We start from the raw sequence: 23,157 nt of genomic DNA, 5'->3' as shown, positions 1-23,157 counted from the left end.
TACAAGAGGTTCAGTGGTTTCATTGAATTACAAAGTTAAATGATATATTAGTTATACTCTATAGTACGCAGTTAAATGTAGTGGCCTATATCCTATACCAGCTGGACTCTTTCTAATCTACCCCAGAAATACAGTAATTGATTCCAGTCCTGTAGCTACATCTCCTACTGGTCACAGAAATAAGCAATTGTCCAGTTCAGGAAGTCAGAAGATCAAAAATGAACCATGGAGGGTTGTAAAGTACTTCAGAATGAAATGAATCTTTCTCTTTTCTAGTATGGAATTTAAACATACCAAGCTGGAAGAGATCATAGGAAAGTAGGGTGGAAGGGACATCATGAAGTCATCTAGTACTGCCCCCTGCTCAAGACATGATCATTCCTGACTAAACTATCCCAGCCAAATGTTGACCTAACCTCGACTCTTGAACACATCTGGGGATGGAGATTCCACAGCTGCTCTAGGCAGCCTGTTCTAATGATTGGCCACCCTCATCATCAAAAAGTTCTTAAAGCAAATGATGAAGAACATACTGAGTCTTTTTATCCTTCAGGACATCATGCTTCTCTGAGATGCTTAGAATTTTATCAATAAATTAGATAATCAGAAACTGTTTAGCCTAGAGAGGGAGATAGAAGCTTTCCCCAGTGAATTATTTTTTCCTTAAATAGCACCAAGCATCTTTTGCATATTTTAATTGATTATTTTTAAACTGACTGTAAATTTTACAAAAAAATTGTAAATTTTACAGAATTTGTAATTAAGGTTGAATTGTCTTTTGTCTACAGTTAGAATGGATAACGATTAAGTTATCTAGGGTCAGCTTTCAAAGTGATTTAAGCAATGTACTTGGGACCAAAGCTACTTAAAAGCTACCATCCCTGCTGAAACAAATCTTTTTAAATATGCTTTTGATCTCCCCATGACCACTCAATAGCAACATTGCCACATGCAAGAGGAGAACATAGTGGAAATCTTCAGTTCAAATACTCTAGGGAGAAGAAAAAAAATTTAAACACTGGTTAGTACATATTCTAAGCATAATGAGGACAACAAGTGCTTTCAGGTACAGCAAAGTAAACGTAGCTCTCTTCAGAATGACCATTTAGTAAACACATTTTTTCACCCTGCGGATAGGACATTGTGTAGGCCATCTAAGTTTTGTAATCATTTTGATGATTGTAACTGCTTCTGGCATCTGATGAAGGTGCCATCTAAGAGAAAATCTACAGGAATTTCAAATTACTAAGGTTTACAAGAAATAAAGCGTGGCAATTAACAGAGCAGCTTTTGAAAGAAAAGTGTCACCCTGCTGTATGGGAAGGCCACAGTCCTCAAGGTTTTGGATGAGAGCTTGTGGTTACCACCATCATAAACACAGAAATGTGGCTTGGAGATGCAGTGACCAATTTGTCAACATGGAGCACAGCATACTAAGGTTCTCTGCTCTCCTGGCATGTTTCCACATTACCAGTAGTAGATGCAAGCAGCTCCAATTTTTGGACATTGTTTCCTGGAAACTTGTCAATATGCATCCTAAACTGGTACCTCAGTATAAGCAAATTATGGGCATCCATCTGGTAAGCTTACTATTCAAGGCAGAAGTGCCTTCAGACACATTGATCTGTTCCATATTTGTTGGTGTGGAAGTGGTGTGGCGGTATCTGCATGGTACTTTAGGTGGCAAATTGTCACTGCTGAGTGACAAATGCCAGGTAGCCCACCTCAGGGCTAATCAGCCCACCTATGGTACCATGTGAATGTGGCTACATTGCTTCCAGTTTAGCAGGCAGCCTGTGGAGAACATGTTTTAGGCACCACTACCTGACACATGGTATGTGTATTCTGTAATCACAGCTTATGAAGTCTTTCCTTCTTTGACATGTCTATTTATATGGGGTGGGGAAAAACCAGCTACACTCATGTCAACAGCCTATCCCTACACATACTCTGAGGATGCACTATACAGTTGACATTTATGAAGATTTTAAATCCTTTCTCTGCTAACAGTCATTCTGACTATAGCTTATCTATAGCTCCAAGCGTCCCATATTACATGCAAGAGGTACCTCAGAAACAAAAGATTTCAAGGTTTCAGTTGTCACCTGAAAAGTATAGCCTATTTTCCTTATCTCTTTTCCAAAGACAGGTCAGGTTTGTGTCATTGTTGTATTAGAGTATTCATTCCAATAAAAATAACTATGTAAAAGAAATTGCATAAATGTAAGCAGAATTGTAAATAAATAGATCTAGGAAGACTCAAAGCTTCGAGTTTCACTACGATTTTCTATGCTGTATTTGATATAATTATATTTATGTAATTAAAGGAGAGAAGCAAAGTATGTTTCCAGTATAAGCAACTTCAAAAGCAAGCCCAATATCAAGCACCTCTCTTTGAAAGCCAGGAATTATTTGTAGAAATTATTTAGAAAATAATTCCAGATAAAGGGTTAAGAGATCTGAATACATCCAGTTCACACAGATAGGAGCAAATATATCCATTGAGTCCAGGTTTGCAGTAAGAATGGATTTGTAGTGCCTGGAGTTTGTGAAGAGCTTAGAAGTTGTAGCTATGGGGTGGCTTTCTGAGTCACAAAGCTAATATGGGAAGGTTAGTTAAGTTGTCCTGGGACAAAGGAAACTTAGATAGACATAGCTTTCTTCTGTTCTTAAAAGGACTGTTTTGCACCATCCTTTAATTTTAATTGTGTACCACAGCATATGTACTGGAGGGCTGTGACTCCAACTGCCCAGTTTGAACTATAGTATACTGGCAACCATACTGGCCTTTCTCCCAACCCATCATTCTACTTACAATCTATTGCTTTCTGTTTCATAGAAGAGTCAGGAAAAATAGAGGGTCCCTACATTTTCTCTCCCCACTACTATGCCTATAAAGCAGAGACTAGAAATTTGGGATGCAAGTGCACTTGGTAAAAGACTCAGTTCAGTCTTAACTGTGAAACTGCAATACTTCCTTTGTAGTTATAATTGGCTTCCTTATTGACCAACGCAATCAGGAAGCTGTGGAATGAATGTACATGAATATTACAGTGGGTCAGTCAAGATTAGAATTGAACCATTTTAAGGCTAGGTACAGACATTAAAAAAGCCCAAGGCTGAATTGATCTAAATTGCACTGTTTTCTGTAAGTGGCATAGTTTAGTTTGACAGCAAGCAAAGAATGCATGTTCACCCCCTTTTTTTTTTCTTTTGGGGGGGGGGGGAGGGGCAATCTTAGACCAGATTCTGCCATTTTTAAACCAATCTGTGCCAAACTTCTACTATTCTGTTACTGGTATAAACTGTTTTCTGACGACTTATATTGGTAAAAGTGTAGTTGTACCTGGCCTAAGTGGAAGAAAGCTTTCACTTTCGTTGTCCTTATTGCATCAGCTTTGTAGATATAGAGAGAACTTCCCCTTTTCCCTCTCTAGTGCTGTGGATGCAGTGCCTTTCAATAGCATTAAAATCTCACACACACTGAGAATAATGACATGTGAAGCTCAAAATAGATTCTGTGCTGCCCTAGAGCTTTTAAGAAGCATGAGAGATTTGCATAAGTGATAACACTTTGTATGCCCCTTTAAGAATATGCACAGACTACAACCCGAGAGTAGCAAATAAGAGAGGAGGTGTGACCGGCAGCATCAGGGGACAAATTCTGTAGGCTTGTTTATAGGGGAATGGTGAAGTGCTATCTTCTCAGTGGCATGTGTCAGAGCGAGTAAGCAGTTGCTACCAGTATTAAGATGCCTGGCATTTTTTGTTGTGATCTAGTCTTCTGGTTTCATTCCTTTTCAGCCTTTGGCTCTAGCTGTAGCCATGGGCAATACATAAAGCCACAGACCCATCCAAAAGAACACCAGGAAAAAAGGCACAAGAGCCCACCCCACTTCCCATGGTAAACTAATTTGGCTGACTCTCCTTGAAATACCATTGCAGCTAATCATCTGGGGCATATTTGAAAGAGTGAGCCAAATCCTTTTGTTATCCAGGGCCAGGATTTTCAAAGGCGCTTACGGCAATTAATCAGTTGAATTTTAATAGGATTTGGGTGCCTATCTCCCATGGGCTCTTTGAAAACTGCCAGTCTGTCTGGAGCAATAACTATTTTAAGTGTGAGCTCATTTGCAGGGTAATATTGGTTATAATTATGGAGGAATATAGGCCAAACTTAAGCCCTTTCTACAAATCAATCAATCCGCCTGAACTTTTGAAAAGTTTTGATAATCCCTTTTCCTAATACCCAGAGCCATCCCTCAAGAGGTCTATTTCTGAAACAAATGCACTAAGCCTTTTGTATTCTAAATTACCATGATAGGGACCAGTTCATCTGATGGCTATGCTGTATCACAAGGGCCAGCCAGTAGACTACAACTCTGACAACTTCCTTCCTTCCTGCTCACCAGTATATTTTACCCCTCATCTATATTTGTGATTCAGTCTGTGGGCCAGCAGCTAATATTGTTGTGCTGATGCAAACTGCAAGCATGGAGAAGAAGAAAAACCATAATTTGCCTTGCTTGGCCACATCTACATGAGTGTGGGCATTTGTTTCCCCAGGGACAACTGGAAGTGGTACACCTTGTACTGTTGGTCGTTGTCCCCAGGGAATGCCCATGCCATGCGCCCTCTAGCCTGTGGCAAGTTACCCCAAGTGGAGTAGGGGAAGCTGGGACCAGCAACCTCACCTGCAGTTCTGGGGGCCCCCTTGGGCTCCAGCAGCAGTGATCCTGCCACTCAAAGCCTGGGCAGCAGCCAGAGTGTGGCTCCAGTGAGCCTGGCTCTGGTTCGTGGTGGCGTGTGCTGTCCCTGCATGCGCCACCCCACTTTTTGTTGTTGTTGTGGTTATTTTTGCACTTTTTTTTTTTTTTTGACCCCAGGATTTCCCAGGGTTAAACAAAGCCTTCGTGCTACTACCTTGAAGTATGGAGAACACCTGAATGTGCAGTATGTGGTGCCACAGACATGTTTGCAGCACCACATACTGTACAGCTGCATTTGTCTAGACACAGCCCTTGGGTTTACTCCAAGGGTAAATGCAGCCAGTGCAAATCAGTGCTCCCCTAATTTGAACCTGAGGTTTGCAGCAAGATAGCTACTGAATACTGAACCAAATGTGCATAAGGTTTCATAATCTGGCTCATGTTTCTGAACTAATTGCCAAAGGATTTGATGGCAAAAGAACCTTTCTGTTTATTCTTCAATCCACCTTACTCCCAGGATTGACCCAAAGTAAAGAAGACTCTACCTTGCATAGATAGTAGAGCTTACATGCCATCATGTAATGTGACCATGTGAAAGACCTTTTCCACAAATAAGAGGTTTTCTTATTTAGAAAAAAAATTTACATCCTTTACAGCTGCTGTGGAGTAAACCGTATCCTGAGGATTAAGTTCTGTACTCAGGTCATAACTCTAGTTAGAGTTTTCTTCTTTGCAAATCTAAAAGTTTATAATAGAGCAGGATGGGAATTTTCTGGTGAAATTTGTGTCTGAAAATGCATTGATCAACCTCAAACTTCCATGAGAATGTTCCAGTTCATTGCAATTTTTTTAAAGAAGCAATTTCATTGAATCTGTTTGATGTTGACGTATTCCATTTATAGTTTTTTGAATTAAAGGTGTACATTTTTCATTTTGAAAGATTTTTCTTATTTTGAAGTGTATATTTAAAAACTTTGTTATGGAAATAAAAGAGAGTCATAGAGAAGTAGGACGGGACGGGACCTCCAGGCTAGGGACAGACATTCAAAAAGCCTGAGCCTGAATCGATTCAATCTTTGCAGGTTACTCCAACCTGGCTAGGCTGAACTGATTTGAAACCAGACAGACATTCTCTCTAGATTGAGGAAATTGAGGCACATGCCTGCGGTGGCTCAGGCTAGAAGTTGGGGGATGCTAGAGCAGCCCATCCTTCCCTTTCCTTCTGCAGGGAGCTGAGCTGAGGGGAGCGTAGCCAGGTCCTGGCAGTACTCTCTCTTTAGGGAGGTTTGCCTGCATGGTTCCAGGCTTTTCCGCACTGGCTGCTCAAGAGGCAGGAGTGTTGCCAGTCCCCAGCCCTGAGCTAGCACTGAGGCAAGGGGTGTGTATGCAGTGCATGCATCTGTTGATGCATGCAGTGGCCACAGGTAGCCAGACACAATTCAGGTCTGCAAATTATTATTTTTATTTTGACAAGAAGAAATGGGGGAGGAAGGTAATAGTTCCCTCTTAATTTACTACCCCCTCTTAATTCTTCCACTTCCCCCCACCACCATGTCCTCCCACCCCCGTCCATGTACCTGCGACCCCCATGCCACCCGCTGTGTGCTGCCGCTGCAGTGGGCATAGCTCCCGAAGACAGGTAATTAGAGAAGAGCACACATTGAAATGGGTAGTTGATAAGTGTTGCACTCTAGGCAAAGCCTTACCAAAGAGCCAGGGGGCAGGGTGTGAGGACAGGGGAAGGTATGAGGAACAGGAGAGAGTCTTACCTGCCACAGGGAGTCTGGCTGCTGCTGCTGCAGCACAGACTCTCCAGTACCTGCCATTCCAGTACCCTCTCTAGGATGGCACCCAGAGGTGGAGATCTAGTCACCCATGCCTAGTTACACTACTGTTCAAGATTAAAATCTGAGATAGAAACGTGCCTGTTGCCAGATTGTGACAGTGTGCTTAGTATGTGGTGTATATGTGAACTGCATACCTCAACCTCACTGGCAGATACTGTAAAATAGGGGAAAATGGAGAGGAAGGAAGTGTTGCAAAGGCAAGTCACTTGTATGCTTTTCTGTTTGTTCTCAAGCATTGATGCTGCCTGTATTAATGAAGTCCAGGTGTACAAAGCCAAGTTGTTTTGACAAAGCAGTGTTCACGCCACAAGAGGAAAAAGCCAAGAGCTGTTAGTGAGTTGGAAATGGCAGAAGCCCAGAGAGAAGCCAGCTGTTTATGTTTCAGGTTTTTAAAGTAAACAGCTTTTTTTAGTCAAATTGTCTTAATCTTTTCGCACACAGCTTCCTCTCACTTCACAACCATTGAAAATGGAGTGGCATAAGCAACACCCATGTTAATAGCTAATAACAGAGGAGAGGGGATTAAAAATAACCTACTTGTGATGGGCACTGCTGAGCGTTCTGCTGCCAGCTTGGGGCTCCTTTTCCCTCTTCTCAGCATGGCCAGTGCACTGTTGTTCATTCTGCACCTACTTCTTCTGCCTAACATTATTTTCCCAGACTTCAGCTTCATGGACCAACCTTCAGTACAGATAAGCTTCTCTGAAAGTTCAGATGCTTATCCAATGCTTATCTCGGAAAACACACAAGAGCCACAGTTTTAGCCAAGTCTTAATTTCGCTCCATTTTTTCAGGTTTTAAGAGATGGGTGCAAATAATTTGAGACTACAAAAGCTATAAGCCATTGTTTGAAAGTCTGCCTTGTTTAAAGTCTGACTCTCTGGTCTAGGCATTGAATTATTAATCTCATTTGACTGGGGCTTTAGTACTAATATTGCCCCAATCAAGCCCAAATCATGGTGCTTAGCTGTTCTTTATTTGGGCCACCAGGCCAACCTTCTTCTTGCCCCGTTCCCTATTCTTTTCTGTTCTATTCTCTTCAAGTTCTTATAACCCTTCACTTCCTCAAGATGTGATCACCAGGCACTCAGTGACATAACTGTCACCTGTGATTGTCTTTTTATCCCCTTTTCTTCCATTGGGGAAGCGATATGAAGATTATAAAAAAAAATTTAACCTCTGCTGCACAGTGTTTAAAGATAGGACAGTGAAATCTATGTTTAGGCATCCTGTAGCCTGAATTTCACCAGTCCCTAAGCCACAAACATGTATGCCTAATTCAGCCTCTAATTTAAAAAAATGTTAACTTACATTTAGGTTTTACCACAGATACCATAGTAGTTTGAAGAGGGGTTTGGGTTGTTTTTCGCTTTTTCTAAATCAAGTTACCCATTCATAGTACAAACACATTCTCATCACCTATTACTTGTTGCTGTTCAGCAAATTTAGTAGAGCTTATAAACTTCAATGTCAGTTCTGTGCATTGCTACCTTCCACCTTCGTTCTAAGTGGGGAAAAAACTTCTACAAAGACCTTTATGTGTGGCACTGTTTTCTGGAGAGATAATTGCTATTGAGACATCGATGCCAGTTTGTTTAAAATGTATAAAATTAGATATAACGTATTGCATCTAGGCTTTTTGCTTAAATAATGTATGTCACTGTTAATTTATTTATCATGTTGCTCTTACATCTTTATCAACATTTTGATGACTGAAAATAAGACATGATATTTTAAGAAATGTGGAGGTGGATATTTCCTTTCAAGGACAGAAGTATTTAGCAAAGCTGCTCTATAGCTGACATGTAAATTCTAAGACAGCTCTGGCTGTAGTGTTGCTTATGGGACAATCGGCTCCATTATCACCATAATGTTAAAAGACTGAGTGAAATTTGCCCTTGGACAAAAGGCCACCATATAGCATATGAGCTACTTAAATTCCCTTCTAAAGCCCTATCTCAAGAGCTTGTAGATGCAAGCAGATCCTGAACCTAGAGACCAAATCAGGTGGTTAATGCTGAAAAGAAGATACAGTGCTGATTTACAGAAGGACAGGATGCTGTCTTTACATATGTATTTGTGAAACAAAGGTAAAAGGGGACATGTCCAACAGTTAGATGTGTTTTTCTGAAACAATCCATGAAGAAAAACCTGCCTGTTAATAATGCTTCATTTTTTTTTCTTAACACATTACTTCTCAAGAAAGCTATGTTGCTAGCAAGTCAGTTCTAATTTTATGCTCTGTTTTTAGCATGCCTGCACACAAGGCAACCCCTTCCCCCTCTCCTTTTTTCCTTTTTCTATTTCTACATAGATATTTTAAAAAGAAACATCCATCTCAAATTTTTAGAAAGGTTATGAATAGGAATTTAAGATGACTCTAAAAGAAATAAATTCCCTGACAAAAACATTAACATCCTGTCCTCAGCTGATTGATATGCTGCTATTACATTATGCTCAGGCAGATTTGTACAGTTTGACAATGTAATTTAGGATTCAGTGAAAAGTGGTATTTCAAAGCTAACCTCCCTGCAGCACCGCTTGCTTCTTTCCCAACAAATTTAACTGTAAAAAAAAAAAAAAAAAATTAAGGTGCAAACTTCTCAAAACATCAAAGTCAAACCAACACTGTCATTTTTTTATAACAAATCACCATAAATAAGTTATCTGCTTTCTTCATTCCTTGTCAGTTCTTAAATTATATTTATAGCTTTCAAAACCCTCCCTTGTACATATCTGCTATTCACATGTAGGATCCCTTTTCCACTGTGTTCAAAGAGTTCAAAGACTAGTCTATTCAAAGGAGAGGGCTATTTGTGAAGTGATATTTCTTGTCTTCAAAAATAAGTTAAACTGATTCTTTTGAACTGTGCCATCCTGACAGCGTTGAGTACTGAAGCCCTCTGTTTATCTACAGAACAGGTAGACACAAAACGCATTTGCTCTTCAACACCTGATACGGAGAAATTCTCTTTTGGGTAAAAGATACCTTATTCAGAATTTGGTCTTTCCACTGAGAATGCTGGTGAGATAATTTCATATGATGTTCTGGGATGTGATAAAAGAATATTTAAGGTGACTTGCTGCAGCTGCAGAAATATAAGTCACAGCCCTGCTCAGTCTGAATGCTGTCTGTTGCATATGTATACGTGGTCATTCAGGCTGGGGAATCAAGGGGCTGGATATGATGTTAACCATGCCACTATGTGATGTGCTACTGTTCTGCTTTATTCACACCAACTCATTCAACGGGTAAGCATGGGTGAACCTTTGAGTTGACTTTTTGAAACTCTTGACTTAGGTACTCAGTTGGATCTTCTGCAATCAGTTGCAACTCCATTGAATTACCTCTGGTGTGCCAGCTGAGGATCTTCCCTTTTTTATTGCCAGTGCTACCAACTGGTGCATGTAACAGGACCTCTTTTGGGAGCTGTTCTCACTGCTTTTATGAAAAACCAGTCTGTCTGTACTCTGTTCCTGTCCTTCCTTCATTTCCTCCTTTCAACACCAGGCCTGGAAAGAGGAAGAAGAGATGAAGAAGTTTCCTCACCTGCCTCACCACCACGCCTGCAGGAGAAGCAGGTTGGGATCTGGGAGGAGGAGAGGGGTCAAGAGGCAGAGAAGTTTGTCTTAAAGAGTAAAAAACAAAGTTGACATGAAAAGTGAGGGAGCTTATGTAATTATGAGGCTGAGACAAGGGAGGTGAAGGAACACAGAGAATTAATTAACTAAAATATTGGAATTTGAGACAAAATTGGAAATCTTGCACCATCAGGCAGTATTTTACACATGCCCCCATAATTTGATTTTAGTTGGGTCTGGCTGCTGTGGAGAGAACTGGAAAAAAAAAGAAAAGAAAAATATATGTCTAATCTTATTTTGGGAGAAGCTAACTCATGAGTTTGAATTTTGGGGGCTGGCAAAAGTGCATCTCACCAACTACTCCCTCAGCTATCCACACCTTCAGTGCCCCATCTGAAACACAAATGAGGTTAGAGCTTGTTATTCGCTAGCATCCAGCAGCCAAACCAGGAAATAGCCACAGAAGAATTTTTAAAAATAATCTTCTTCGTTTCAATGTCAGTAGTTCAGGACCCAAGGGACAAGAAGAGGCCAATGAGGTCCTTTAATAGACTTCTTTCTATGCATCCCAAGCCTCTTGCTGGCATATTATTGGCCCTGGCAGCTTTAACGCTCCATTTCCCATAAATTCCAGCTCACAGACAGCTTTCCTTTGACAAATCCAAGTGTGCCTGGGGAGGAAGCGGGGAAGCATACGTTATTTTTATCAACCTCCCACAGCAGAAGTTCAAGTTCTGTGGAAAATATGGGGAAAAAAATTTAAGCAAAAGATAGAAAAAAAATCCATCTGCTGACTATCACGTTTCTCCAAACTGGATTGACAACAACTGTAATGTCTAGGCTGCAATCAGCTTAGCAGTCTTCTTTATGCTAAGAAAAGGAAAATGACCCTTTAGGTAATATTTTACTCTGATTTACAGCCTATGAATGAGTTAATGGAGTCATACTGGGTACAGGGTAGCAGAGAGTATGGCCTTTTGCTGCTGCTCCCCGTCAGACAGGGGGATGAGGGAAGCTTGCACGCGACAGCTGCTGCGCACCACCCTGGGGGTACACTGCTCCATGTCCAGCCACTGGGGGTACACTGACCCAAAAAGGTTGAAAACCCCTGAGTTAACATATCACAACATAATTCTGTTTTGTAAGAGAAGCGTGAACATGAGAGATGGAGAAGTAGCTTGTTATAGAACTGAGTGGAATATGATGATTTCAGTTTACAGATATCTGTATATTTTCTCCAGTTCTGGCTCTTATGTGCTCTACTCCCCAAATGTTACTATAAATTTAAGATGCAGCCAAGCCCTCCCCCACCTCCCACAAATGCAGCTCATTTTAAAACACTGCTTCCTATAATGCTTAGCATTGTTCTGCAGATTTTTTTAATTTGGTCCCCTTGTACACAACCTGTAATCGAATAAGTGTAATGATGTACACCTGTCTCCTCCTACACACAGGGATGGCACACAATGAGGCTGTTGTCAGTAAAGCTCCTGCATCAAAGCTCTTGTCCAAAAGGTGTGCTTGTCTAAAGTCTGTATCATAATGTGCATGCACAAAGAGGCAGAATTAAGATGGCGCCAACAGCCTTAAATTTGGCACAGTCAAAATCATTGTTTGGGAACAATAATTCTCCTAGCATAGCTTTCAGCATGTAATTTCCTAGATTTCAAAGCAAATTCCCTTATAGGCAAGTATGCCGTTGTAAATATGTAGACGAGTGGAGGGACATACAGATATATATAGAACAAATGATAGATGGAAACAAACTAAGCAAAAGGGAAAAATAAAATAGATTGGTTTTAAATGGAATAATATATGTTGGAAGACTGATTTGTTTAATGCTTACAAATGTATATGTTTTCAGCATGCCTTTCATTCATGCTGAATGCACCTATACTTGGACTTTACTGTGGAGTAGACTAATAGCTCTGCAGTAAAACATCACCATCTACATGTGCGCCAGTATTAGGGTGCAGTAAACTAATTAATTCTGCCATGGTCAATTAATTAACTCTGTTGGGGACTGTACTGTTTTCTGGTGGAGTCATCTACTGTGCTGAAACACATGTATAGATGGTGACCAGATGGGGCCAAACTCCTGCCTGCCACCTAGCAACATGGCTCCACGGGGTCAGCACCCTCATGCCCCAGCCAGACCTTCTGCCACCCAATGCTACTACCCAGAGCCTGGGGCTGACCACCTGTGCCCTCTGCCAGCTGGCTTAAATTGCCAGAGTGTAGGTATGTAGATACTATGCCTGGGAGCAATTTACTCTGGCTCAAACAGTGAAAAGAGAGTTGGTTAGGTTTTTATTTTTAAATTTTCAAAAGTTTCAATGCTTTTTGCCAAATACATATGCTGATGAATTGGTGTGAAAATTTGCATTTTTTTGTGCAAACTTTTGAAAATTTACAAAATTCCATCCATTCTTCTCATGCAGCTCTAAAAAGGGGTTATTATAAATATGTGAACTACAAGATCTCCCAGAACACCACAAGACTGTGACCTGTGGAATTCAAATAGCACTAATGAGACTCAGAAAAAAGGTTGCATGATTCAGTCATTCCACAAGATTCTCAGTTATTCAATATCTAATGGCTGTTTTAGCCAAAGAGAATTTAAAATTCACCTAGAAATGGATTCAGGCTGAATAGGGAATGAATAAAGCATTTCCCCTAAACTGCTTGTGTTTTATCCCAGGGAACAGGCACTTGTACATGTGAGGGGGGGTTACGGTTGCATTCTCTGCCCCCTAAATTGAAACGGTGGGTTTTCATTGAAACTCACCATTTCAATTTAAGGGTTTCCATCACTGTTATGGCAAGAGGCCCAAGCCTGCCCAAGGCCAGGGGGCGAGCTGCCAGCAGGCCGAGCAGCTCCTGAGCTGTGGGGGCCCAGTCCTTCCCTCTGCAGTTGTGGCACCCCCGGTCCAGCCATGTGAGCTCCTAGCAGGCCAGGTGCTGCCTCAGCTCAGAGGCAACATCCGGCCTGATCCAACTCTTCCCCGAACCTGAGCTGAGGCAGCACCCAACCCACTAGCAGCCTGCCCAGGCAGCCTCAGGGGGCACCTCCACCATGGAGGGAAGGACTGGGGCTCCCTGCAGCTCAGGGGAAACTTAGCCCACCAGCAGCTCACCCCCGGCCATGGGAGAGGAGGGCTGACTCCGCCAAAGAAAGAAAGTAGGATTGGGTCCTTTGCCACTTCCGCCTTCAGCAAGCACCTGTTGAAGGCAGAAGCAGTGAGGGGCCCAATCCTTTTTTTTTCTCTGGAACCTACCCACCACTTCCAGGGCCGGGGGATGAGCTGACTAATAGTTGCAAACTAAACTCAGGTTGTAGTTTATTTTGCAATGATGCAAACTCATTTAAAAACACCCAAAATTCCTAGATGTCTACAGTGTAATGCCATTAAGCTACACAAAATGATATTTTCATCACGTGTACATGGTAATGGCATCACATGTACAAGCACCCGTCTTTCTTGTTCTGTACTCACAATGAATGTTTCCTCATTAAGGCAGTTTTTCACCTTGGCCTGGATCACTTTCATTTGGTGAAATTCTACACCAGGCTCTTGTCTGCCTATGTCCTTAGACCAACACAGCTATAACCTATACCCCTGCTCTACACCAGTGTGTCGCTGAATAAATTCCTTGCTTGATAGGCTAAATTCAACCCAGTATAACTCCTCTGAAGATAGTTTTATTTTAAACAAACCCAAGGTGGTCCTATATTTTTGGTTTAGATGCCAAAATATCTTGGATTGGTATGGAAAGATAAGAAAATGGGGACCTACATTTCTAAATGTCCTGCCTCCAGTTCTCAAAATAAAATGTATGGCAATTGCAGCCAGTGTGATAGTCTCTTTTGTGTGTCACTATCAAATTTGCATAAGATTGAAAATCTATTTCTGGGCGCAATAAATGGGGGTGGGAGATAATGAGCATTTGTAGCTAAGGTTCTCCTCCAGGCAAATTTCAAGTCTGTTTTGCTAGGAAGGAGTGACAGGAAATATTCATCCTGCATGGCAGAACTAGCTGACTGCATTTGAAACTCAAGGAAAGTCATTGCTGCAAAGTTCTGGTATGCAGATAAGCACAATGGAGTCACAAAGTGCAGCATGGTGTGCTGATTCCTTCTGTTGATGAATAATCCACAGGTTTCAGTATTTTACAATGTCTTTATATTGGTGCTGCACCTTGGCTCTTTTTGCATAGCTGCTGTCACACCTGAAGAGGGAAGAGCTACTTGCAATGGACAAGGGGTGTGATTCTCCCATGACAGTGTCCAAAATCTTCTAAGTGATCTCTCTCTCTCTCTCTCTCTCTCTCTCTCTCTCAATCACATGCACTTGCAGGTGTGCCTAAATTTTATAATCCAGTTATTCCTAGGTACTCAGGGTTTGCTTTCAGCTTTCTCAGTGCCTGTCACTTTGATGACAGTTTTAAAACAACAGGTAAAAAAAAACAAACTAGAGTGTTGTGGTTCCATCTCCTCGTGTTTAACAAGTGAGAAAATGTTGGGGTAAGGGTGAGAGAGAGAGGAAGACAAAAACTTGTTTTGCATTTTCATCTTTTGAGGCAGAGACTATTTCCCTGGAAGACAGTGGATCCTTGTTTCACATAGGGGTGTATGAAAGAGCACAGCCAGGACTTCAGATTTAGTGTAGTCAAATGCTCTACCCCCCATTTCTTACCTAGAACTAGGATATTCAGCTGCCACAGTTTCCAAAACTGGCTTCTAAATAAGAGTTAGATTTTCAAGTATACTGCAGCTCATCTCATTATAATACTTCATACAGATTAAGAGATTTACTTAGCATGAAACTTGCTGAGCTCTTGGGAAAATCTAGCTACTTGCTTCTGTGTTAAAATGGGACCTAATCTCTTTCCAGTTTAAATCTGGCCTCGCTGTTGCTGCCTAAAAGACTTCTACCAAGGTCTTATAAACATTACCTGCTGCTGAAGCACCTATTAATTATGTTCTTCCAGTCCCAGTTTTCTGGGTGCATTAGCTGGAGACTGAGGAAAATGACTTGGAATAAGACACCCATGCATAGCCACATTTGGAGGGAGGGAGGGGGAAAGTTATTATAAGCTATTTGGAACTTTGACATGGAATTTCATGTTTAATTTTCATCAGAACCCTTGCACAGATAGAACTGCCTACAATCGTTTCTTTTTTTAGTTCCCTTTAGCAAAATGAAACTGCAGCAACACAGTGTTATGCACAATGAAAGACAGAGTATCCTTCTTCTTAATAGATGTGAAACAGCTGTTCTCCTCAAAATATGTGGGGGTGATCTATTATATTCAAGGGGCAGCAAAATATACAGGTATCTTTTCAATCCTTTTCTGAATTACAGGTACACTTGCAGGTGGCACTGGCTAATTAAGGTTGTTTAAAGCGGCATTTGTCAACCCATGGGTCACAACCCAAAAGTGAATCGCAAGAATATACAAAAGGATCACGAGCAAACTTTAGAAATGGAAAAATACAAGAAACCGTGGCTTTTCCCTTGCAGGCTGGCAGAGTTCTAGCCTGCCTCCCTACCCCGTTCCCCTTGGCTCCACACATGGTGGAGCTGCAGCCTGGGGGTGGGGGCCAACGGGTTGGGACCGGCCACTGATGTTTACAAATGGGTCCTGGTACAAAAAAGGTTGAGAACCACTTGTTTAAAAGTATTCAGTTCTATAATCTTGGGGCCCTGGCTCATGTATTTAAGGTGTTATGTCTTAAATATAACTAGATAAATACATATCATAAATAGTAACCTGAACACACATTAAATCCAATTCATGGTGTGATAATATAACAAATGAACCACAAAGATATTCCATATATAATATAGAACATCTTTGTGACATGTTTGTATGTTGCCTTAAATTGAACACGGACCTTTAAAAAGCAGGAGTGCAGCTGGGAGCTCCCAGCTGCCAGTGCTCTGCATCGTGAATTTTAGCACACAGGGAATTTCAAAGAGCACCTCCGAGGCAGCTTTGCTGGGCGTCCCTACCATGGACTTTAAGCCCCATGCCTGGCTGCTCTGGCCAGGTTCAGGGGATCAGAGGCTCCCCAGTGGCTGGGACAACCCTAGTTTTCAACTAGATCTGGAGAGAGGGGAGAGGAGAAGGAGCTTCTGATCCCTGACACCCAGCAGCCTAGCTAGAGCTGCCAGGTACAGGGTTTTAACAATCCACTGATTGATGGCCTGGTTGGGACAACCCTGGGTTTCCAACTAAACCCAGGGTTGTCCTAGCTGGGGCCAAAAATCAGTTAATTAGCTCCAGCCCCCATACTGCACTAGGAACTCAAATCATCCCTAGCATAGTCTGGAGCCAGTTCCCAATTAACCTACTGTCAGCTCTGGCCCCAGACTGCACCAAAGCCAGTTTGAGTACATAGTAGGCTCCTGGGAGCCAGATGAGTCAGCTTATTGCTGTCTGAATGGACCTGTGGGCATTCTTCTTTCTACTTGCTGGTGCAGGGAGAGTCCAGGATGATGATCCCAGGCTCCCCATGCACTGGCAAGTAGTAATAGTTCAATTAGGATCTCATCCAGATCCCAACAATCACACCATTAAATGAACATGTGCCAGGTGCCTCATTTTCAGTTGCTTGTAACTTTTTCCAGGCTAAAACCATTCAGACTGAAATTTTCTATACTAGGTGTTGACATCTGGCTGCCTTTTCAAGAAACATGCTAGGAAACTAGAAGTTCTTTTTCATCACAAAAAATCACCCACATTTAGCCAATATGTGAGTGTGACAAAAAAATTGGAGCTTGTGGCACATGCAGTAGTGGCTATTTGGCACCTAATATCTCTTCTGTCTGCACTGAGCAACCACCATCCTCTCCTGACTCCTACATGATGATTGGATTTTACATATGCCATCTTCACACGCACATTCACACAAACTAGAACAAATGGGCTGAAAGTGTAGGTCTACTTCCATTGACTCTGAGAACATGAAAAAAAATGAGAAGGGCAGGAGCAGAAAGGACTAAGATTTGGAAGCTGGAGATCGACAGGAGCCATTACTGGCAGAGGTTCTCTGAAAATGAATCTGTTATGCAGATTATGGTGATGCCTGTTGGACTCTTCTTTAAGAAAACCAGCTGCCTTTTTCTCTAGCTATACTATCAAAGACATTGTGCCAAAATTAGTTGGCACTTTTGACCCTCATGTGTAAAATGGGGACAATACCACTCGCATCACAGGGCTGTTCTCAGATTCATTCTGCGATTCATTCTGGCTGCATCTATATGAGCCTCTGACTGTGCAGACATTGTAAAAATAAGTACTAAATGACAGCACAGTAAATGGAGTTACTGCACAGTAGCACTACCAAATGGCTTTTTGGTGATGTTGTCTACGCAGTAGCCCAAGACGACTGCAGTAGCATCATGTCATGCTTTCTGCCATGCAATGCTACTGCACAGTTGTCACGGGCTACTGTGCAGTCAGTGTCTCATGTAGATGCAACCTCTGAGAGCATTCATTTGGTCTGTAAAGTACCAAAGACTAGATCCTGTTTTATGAGTTAGGAATCTAAGCTGTATTTAGACCTCTAAACAGCTGTTTTCCTCAAGTCCTTCAAAACCTATTGACACAGTACTTTAGTGGTTCCTCCTCCTCACCATGTTTTGTGACTTAAGGGCAAGGTGTAATATTACTGAAGTAGACCTGTTAATGGTTTTTCAGGGACTTGAGCAGGGCAGACTAGAATCAAACTTAGATGCCTAAGTGCCATTTAGATACCTAAGAAAGTAAATAAGACCTGACCCTAATATGTTATGATGAAATCACCATAAAAAAAACTGTGAGGATATTAATAACCCTGTATTCAGAGGTGGGTATGAATAGTGTGTAATATAATTAATGCAGGAAGTCTCACACTGACTGGTGATGGTAAAAAGAAATGCCAAATAGCTACCCATTCAGTAAGCACAGTCCATCTTGTGCATTGAATGAAACTGCTGCAGAAAAACAAATCATATGTGATCCTGTAATGAAAGACAATATCATAGTGCATATGCACAAAAGGGTGAATTGAGGTTGCATAGAATCTTAATTCTGACAATCCTATCTTTTGAGTGCTTGACTTTAGAGGAGTAGCATTCCTTTAACCCAGTGTGGGGGGTTAATGTAATTGTAAATAGGTCAGCCAAGCAATTAGTTGTCTGCTCTCCCTTTCTTTAGAAAACTAGAGCAATACATCCATGTTCCAAAGCACCTGAACTATTTCTGAGTTACTAAATTTCACAGTTAATTGCAAGGGCTTTAATTTCTGCATTACTGATCGTGCCTAAATTGAAAGTGCTGTCAAACTTCTGGTTAGTACGAACATTTTATTTAGCACTCTACACTGGTTGCTTGCAGCTGTGCCTTAAATGTTGATTTAGAAGAACATTAGCTGATAAGGATAAAAATGGGAGGTTGAAATCAGACTGTCAACTGTTTACAGGCCAAGGAAAAACAGAAACCAACAGAGAGATGACCAGGCTCACATACTGAATCCAAGGAGTGCATGTACCAGCACCTCAGACAGAGGATGTTTCTGTCCAGACTTGTTCTGCTTCTGCTAAAGAGCATGTTTTGGATATTTCAGAGGTGAATCTAGAAGGATAACATTCACCTTTACCCCCTGTTCAGAAAAACCAGCCAACTGGGACAAGAATACAAAGAGAGGCTTTTTTTAATTTCAAACAGGTTCTCCTAACATTTATTTGGGACCAAATGAAAATGTCCAACTAACCCTTAGCTAGCTGACAAATTACAAAAAAAACCCATAAAACCAAATCCTAACATGTCTGCCTTACTGCAATTCACTTAAGCATTACTACTGTGTTCCTATTTGGGGCCCATTCATCCTTTTAAGAGAGATGATTATACTTCTGATTTCCTTTGTCAAGCTGAGCTAATTAAGTGGAGGAGAGCTGTTCTCCCCTTTTTTTATTCCATCCTCTTTAGATAGATTTGAGTGCCCCGATTTCCACAGAGAGCTCCTGCACTAGGGTAAGAAAAAATCTAGACCTAAATGATTAGTTAGTTAACTGTGAGAACCTGGAGACTGTTGCTGCACAACAGGGAAGAGAATTAAAAAAAAAACCTCGTAACTTCATGCTGGGGAGTTCACTGAGGCTGCAGGTATGAAACTAAGGGCAGATTTTGGCTCACAGAATGGTTCTTACAAGCATTGTTACCATGAACTAATCAGATGACTAATGTTCTGTGATCTGTAAAATACTTCTGTGTGCCTAAATGAACTCAGGGCTGTGGGACTGTAGCCTTGCCCATTCTTCAGGGAAAGAAATTGTAAGCCTTAGTTGTTCCGATGCATTAACTATAAGCTTTGAGACACTAAGTCATGAGAAGGGCTCTAAAGGTGTATGCAACTTGTAAAATAGTAAAAAGTAATCCCACAATTCTTAAGGAAAGCTGCTGTCCTTCATATACACCATTCTACAATTGAACAAGGCTATCATGAGCATTTCATCTGCATATGAAGAACTAGACACTGCAGATATGGCTGAGTCCTGCTAGAGAATGGTCACCAGCATATTATTATTATTAGACTCTAACTTTGGATCACACCTGCTTCAAAGCCAACTGAGTTTGGGAAGAGGCCAGACAATATTTCTAGATGTGGTCCTCTCAAGACCATTCTTTATGAGTGACAAACTCCTGTGGCATACCCTTCCATCTCCCTTATGTGGGTCTCTATAGCCCATAAACCCTAAAACCATGGCTGGAGCTTCCAGATTTCCATAGTTGTGCATGTACACTTCTTGGCGTCCCACTTTTGCGGTACTTTAGTTGTATATAAAATCTTTGAGGACCGTGTGCCAGGCTTTGCCTAGGAGTTTGTAAAGAAAACGCACTGCACTGAAAACATACAAGCATTACAAATCTTTAGGCAAAATAACAAAAACCTGTGCTCTCTCCCTGGAGTATATATTTACCACTTTTTGTAAATCCTCAGTAATTGTCAGTGTGTCAGGTGGACAGGATACTCTTACTCTGCCTCCTACAGTTCTCTGTTGTCTGACCATATCTGACTGGTGATCAAGAGACTGAAGAAGATCTTGCCCTTAAATAGGGTTTCTGTCCCACCCCCCATCATGTAGCCATCTTCAAATCACAGTTACCTGGTTAGCTGAGACATTCCAGCCCAGTAGAGTCCAAAATGAAAAAAAAACTATGTTCAGGCTGGCCATTTTCAGTAACAAAATCATTGTCCCTTTCTTTGGTTCAGACGTGTGTTATGTGGCATGTGTTATGTCTTTTCAATGAGATGTTACAATAAACTGTATTGGTCTGTCCTAGACCGCTCTAATTAGTTACCTTTACATAGTGAAAATATAAGCCATGGTTTACTGTGCAGTAGAGCTTACTGTGTAGTAAGCATCTGCATCTACACATGCAGACCCTTACTGTGCAGTAATTGGCTCTAATCACAAGTAAATTTGCTACCTACAAATACAAGTAGCAAATTTACTTATGACTAGTAACTGCCCAGTAGCGCATGTGTAGGCTCCTGTCCAGGAGCAAATGTGCTCCCAGTCAACTGGGCAGCAGGAGGAGATTGCTCCCTGCCCCTGGAAACTGCCTGCTGCTGGGGCAGGTTCCACCACCAGAGCCCAGGTGAGGACAATGTCCCCCTGCCCCAGCCTCCACCCCATGGTTTCGGGGCTGACAGTGCAAGATCCTTCTTTCCCAGTGGCAGCTCCATGGTCATGGGGCTCGGACATCCTTATCTCCCAGCACCAGCTCCACAGTCACGGGGCCAGCACTGAGAGACCCTTCAGGGACAAGAGCATAAAGAAAGGCTTTTGATTTCAAACAGGTTCTCTTAACATTTCCTTGGGACCAGAGGGAGACAGGTGAAAATGTCCAACTAATAAAAAGCCAAATCCTACCAGCACCTCAGACAGAGAATGTCTCTGTCCAGATCTGCTTTGCTTCTGCAAAAGAGCATGTTTTGGATATTTCCGATATGAATCTAGAAGGATAACATTCACTTGTCCCCCTTGTTCAGAAAGATCAGCCTACTAGGACAAGAACACAAAGAGAGGCTTTGATTTCAAACAGGAGCTGGCACTGGGAGACAAGGATCTCCTAGCCTGGATCCTGTGACCACAGGGCTCAGGCTGCGAAAGAAGGATCTCCCAGGCCCGGCCCTGCACTTGTGGAGCGGGGCCTGGGAACCCCCTGCGCTGGGGCAGGGGGCCATTGTCCCTGCCTGGGCTCCAGTGGCAGAGCCCTCCCTGGCAGCAGGCAGCTCACAGGGGCAGAGAGCAATCTCCTGCCCCTTTCTGCTCAACTGACTGAGAACACATTTGCTCCTGGCCAGGTGCCTACACATGTGCTACTGCGCAGTTACTGCGCAGGTAGCAAATTTACTCATAATTAGAGCCAACTACTGCACAGTAAGCATCTGCACATGTAGATGTGGATACTTATTGCTCAGTAATTAGCTCTACTGCACAGTAAAGTATCTCATGTAGACGCACCCGCTGTAACCATTATTTTGAAAACCATGACTTACGAGGGCCGGTTTCAGGGCCTCAGGGAGCAGAAGCCGATTTGCTGCTAGGGAGCAAATCTTCTCCCACATCCCTGCACACGTAGACAAATACCTGGGAGAGTTTATTCTCAAGTAGTCTGCTCAAGAGTAAATTCCTCCCACATTATTTGCACATGTAGATGCACCCAGTGTGAAGTAAAGCACACAGTTTAATACAAGCTTGTTCTAATTGGGGATGGTAAATCCTATATTATCCTGATTGACTAGACGATTACATTATATGTATTATATTTAATATTCATAATTACAGTAAACTCTGAGCAGCAACAGCACAGGGTGATGGGAAGCGGTGCACATGGAGAGGGGTGGGCTGCAGCCGCATGTGGAGTGGCGACAGCACAGGGTGGTGGGTGGCAGTGGTCACCGCTGCATGCAACCTCCCCCCCTGCGTCCGGCCAGCTGGAAATTCTGGTTAATGGAATTTCCAGTTACTTAAATGCCAGATAGAGATTTTACTGTATAATTTTTTCTAACCCTTTCATAGATTCATAGATGTTAGGGTCGGAAGGGACCTCAATAGATCATCGACTAGATGACCCCAGCTAGATGCTTATCTAACCTCCTCTTGAATACCCCCAGGGTAGGGGAGAGCACCACCTCCCTTGGGAGCCCGTTCCAGACCTTGGCCACTCGAACTGTGAAGAAGTTCTTCCTAATGTCTAGTCTAAATCTGCTCTCTGCTAGCTTGTGGCCATTATTTCTTGTAACCCCCGGGGGCGCCTTGGTGAATAAATACTCACCAATTCCCTTCTGTGCCCCCGTGATGAACTTATAGGCAGCCACAAGGTCGCCTCTCAACCTTCTCTTGCGGAGGCTGAATAGATCCAGTTTCTCTAGTCTCTCCTCGTAAGGCTTGGACTGTAGGCCCTTAACCATACGAGTGGCCCTTCTCTGGACCCTCTCCAGGTTATCCGCATCCCTCTTGAAGTGCGGCGCCCAGAATTGCACGCAGTACTCCAACTGCGGTCTGACCAGCGCCCGATAGAGGGGAAGTATCACCTCCTTGGACCTATTTGTCATGCATCTGTTGATGCACGATAAAGTGCCATTGGTTTTTTTGATGGCTTCGTCACACTGCCAACTCATGTTCATCTTGGAGTCCACTAGGACTCCAAGATCCCTTTCCACTTCCATGCCACCCAACAGGTCATTTCCTAGGCTGTAGGTGTGCCGGACATTTTTCCTCCCTAGGTGCAGCACTTTGCATTTCTCCTTGTTGAACTGCATTCTGTTGTTTTCTGCCCACTTGTCCAACCTGTCCAGATCTGCTTGCAGCTGTTCCCTGCCCTCCGGCGTGTCCACATCTCCCCATAGCTTTGTGTCATCTGCAAACTTGGACAGAGTACATTTCACTCCCTCGTCCAAGTCACTGATAAAGACATTAAAGAGTATCGGTCCAAGGACCGAACCCTGCGGGACCCCACTT

At 42.4% G+C, this 23,157-nt stretch overlaps 1 protein-coding gene across 1 annotated transcript in view; it reads left to right on the top strand.

Moving 5' to 3' along the window:
- Positions 1 to 23,157, top strand: part of STAC (SH3 and cysteine rich domain) — a 115,904-nt gene that overhangs the window by 45,934 nt on the left and 46,813 nt on the right. The window lies entirely within an intron of this gene.

Source organism: Alligator sinensis, unplaced genomic scaffold, assembly GCF_000455745.1.
Source record: "Alligator sinensis unplaced genomic scaffold, ASM45574v1 scaffold1118_1, whole genome shotgun sequence".
Classification (NCBI taxonomy): domain Eukaryota; kingdom Metazoa; phylum Chordata; order Crocodylia; family Alligatoridae; genus Alligator; species Alligator sinensis.
This window is presented reverse-complemented; position numbering and strand designations above follow the sequence as displayed.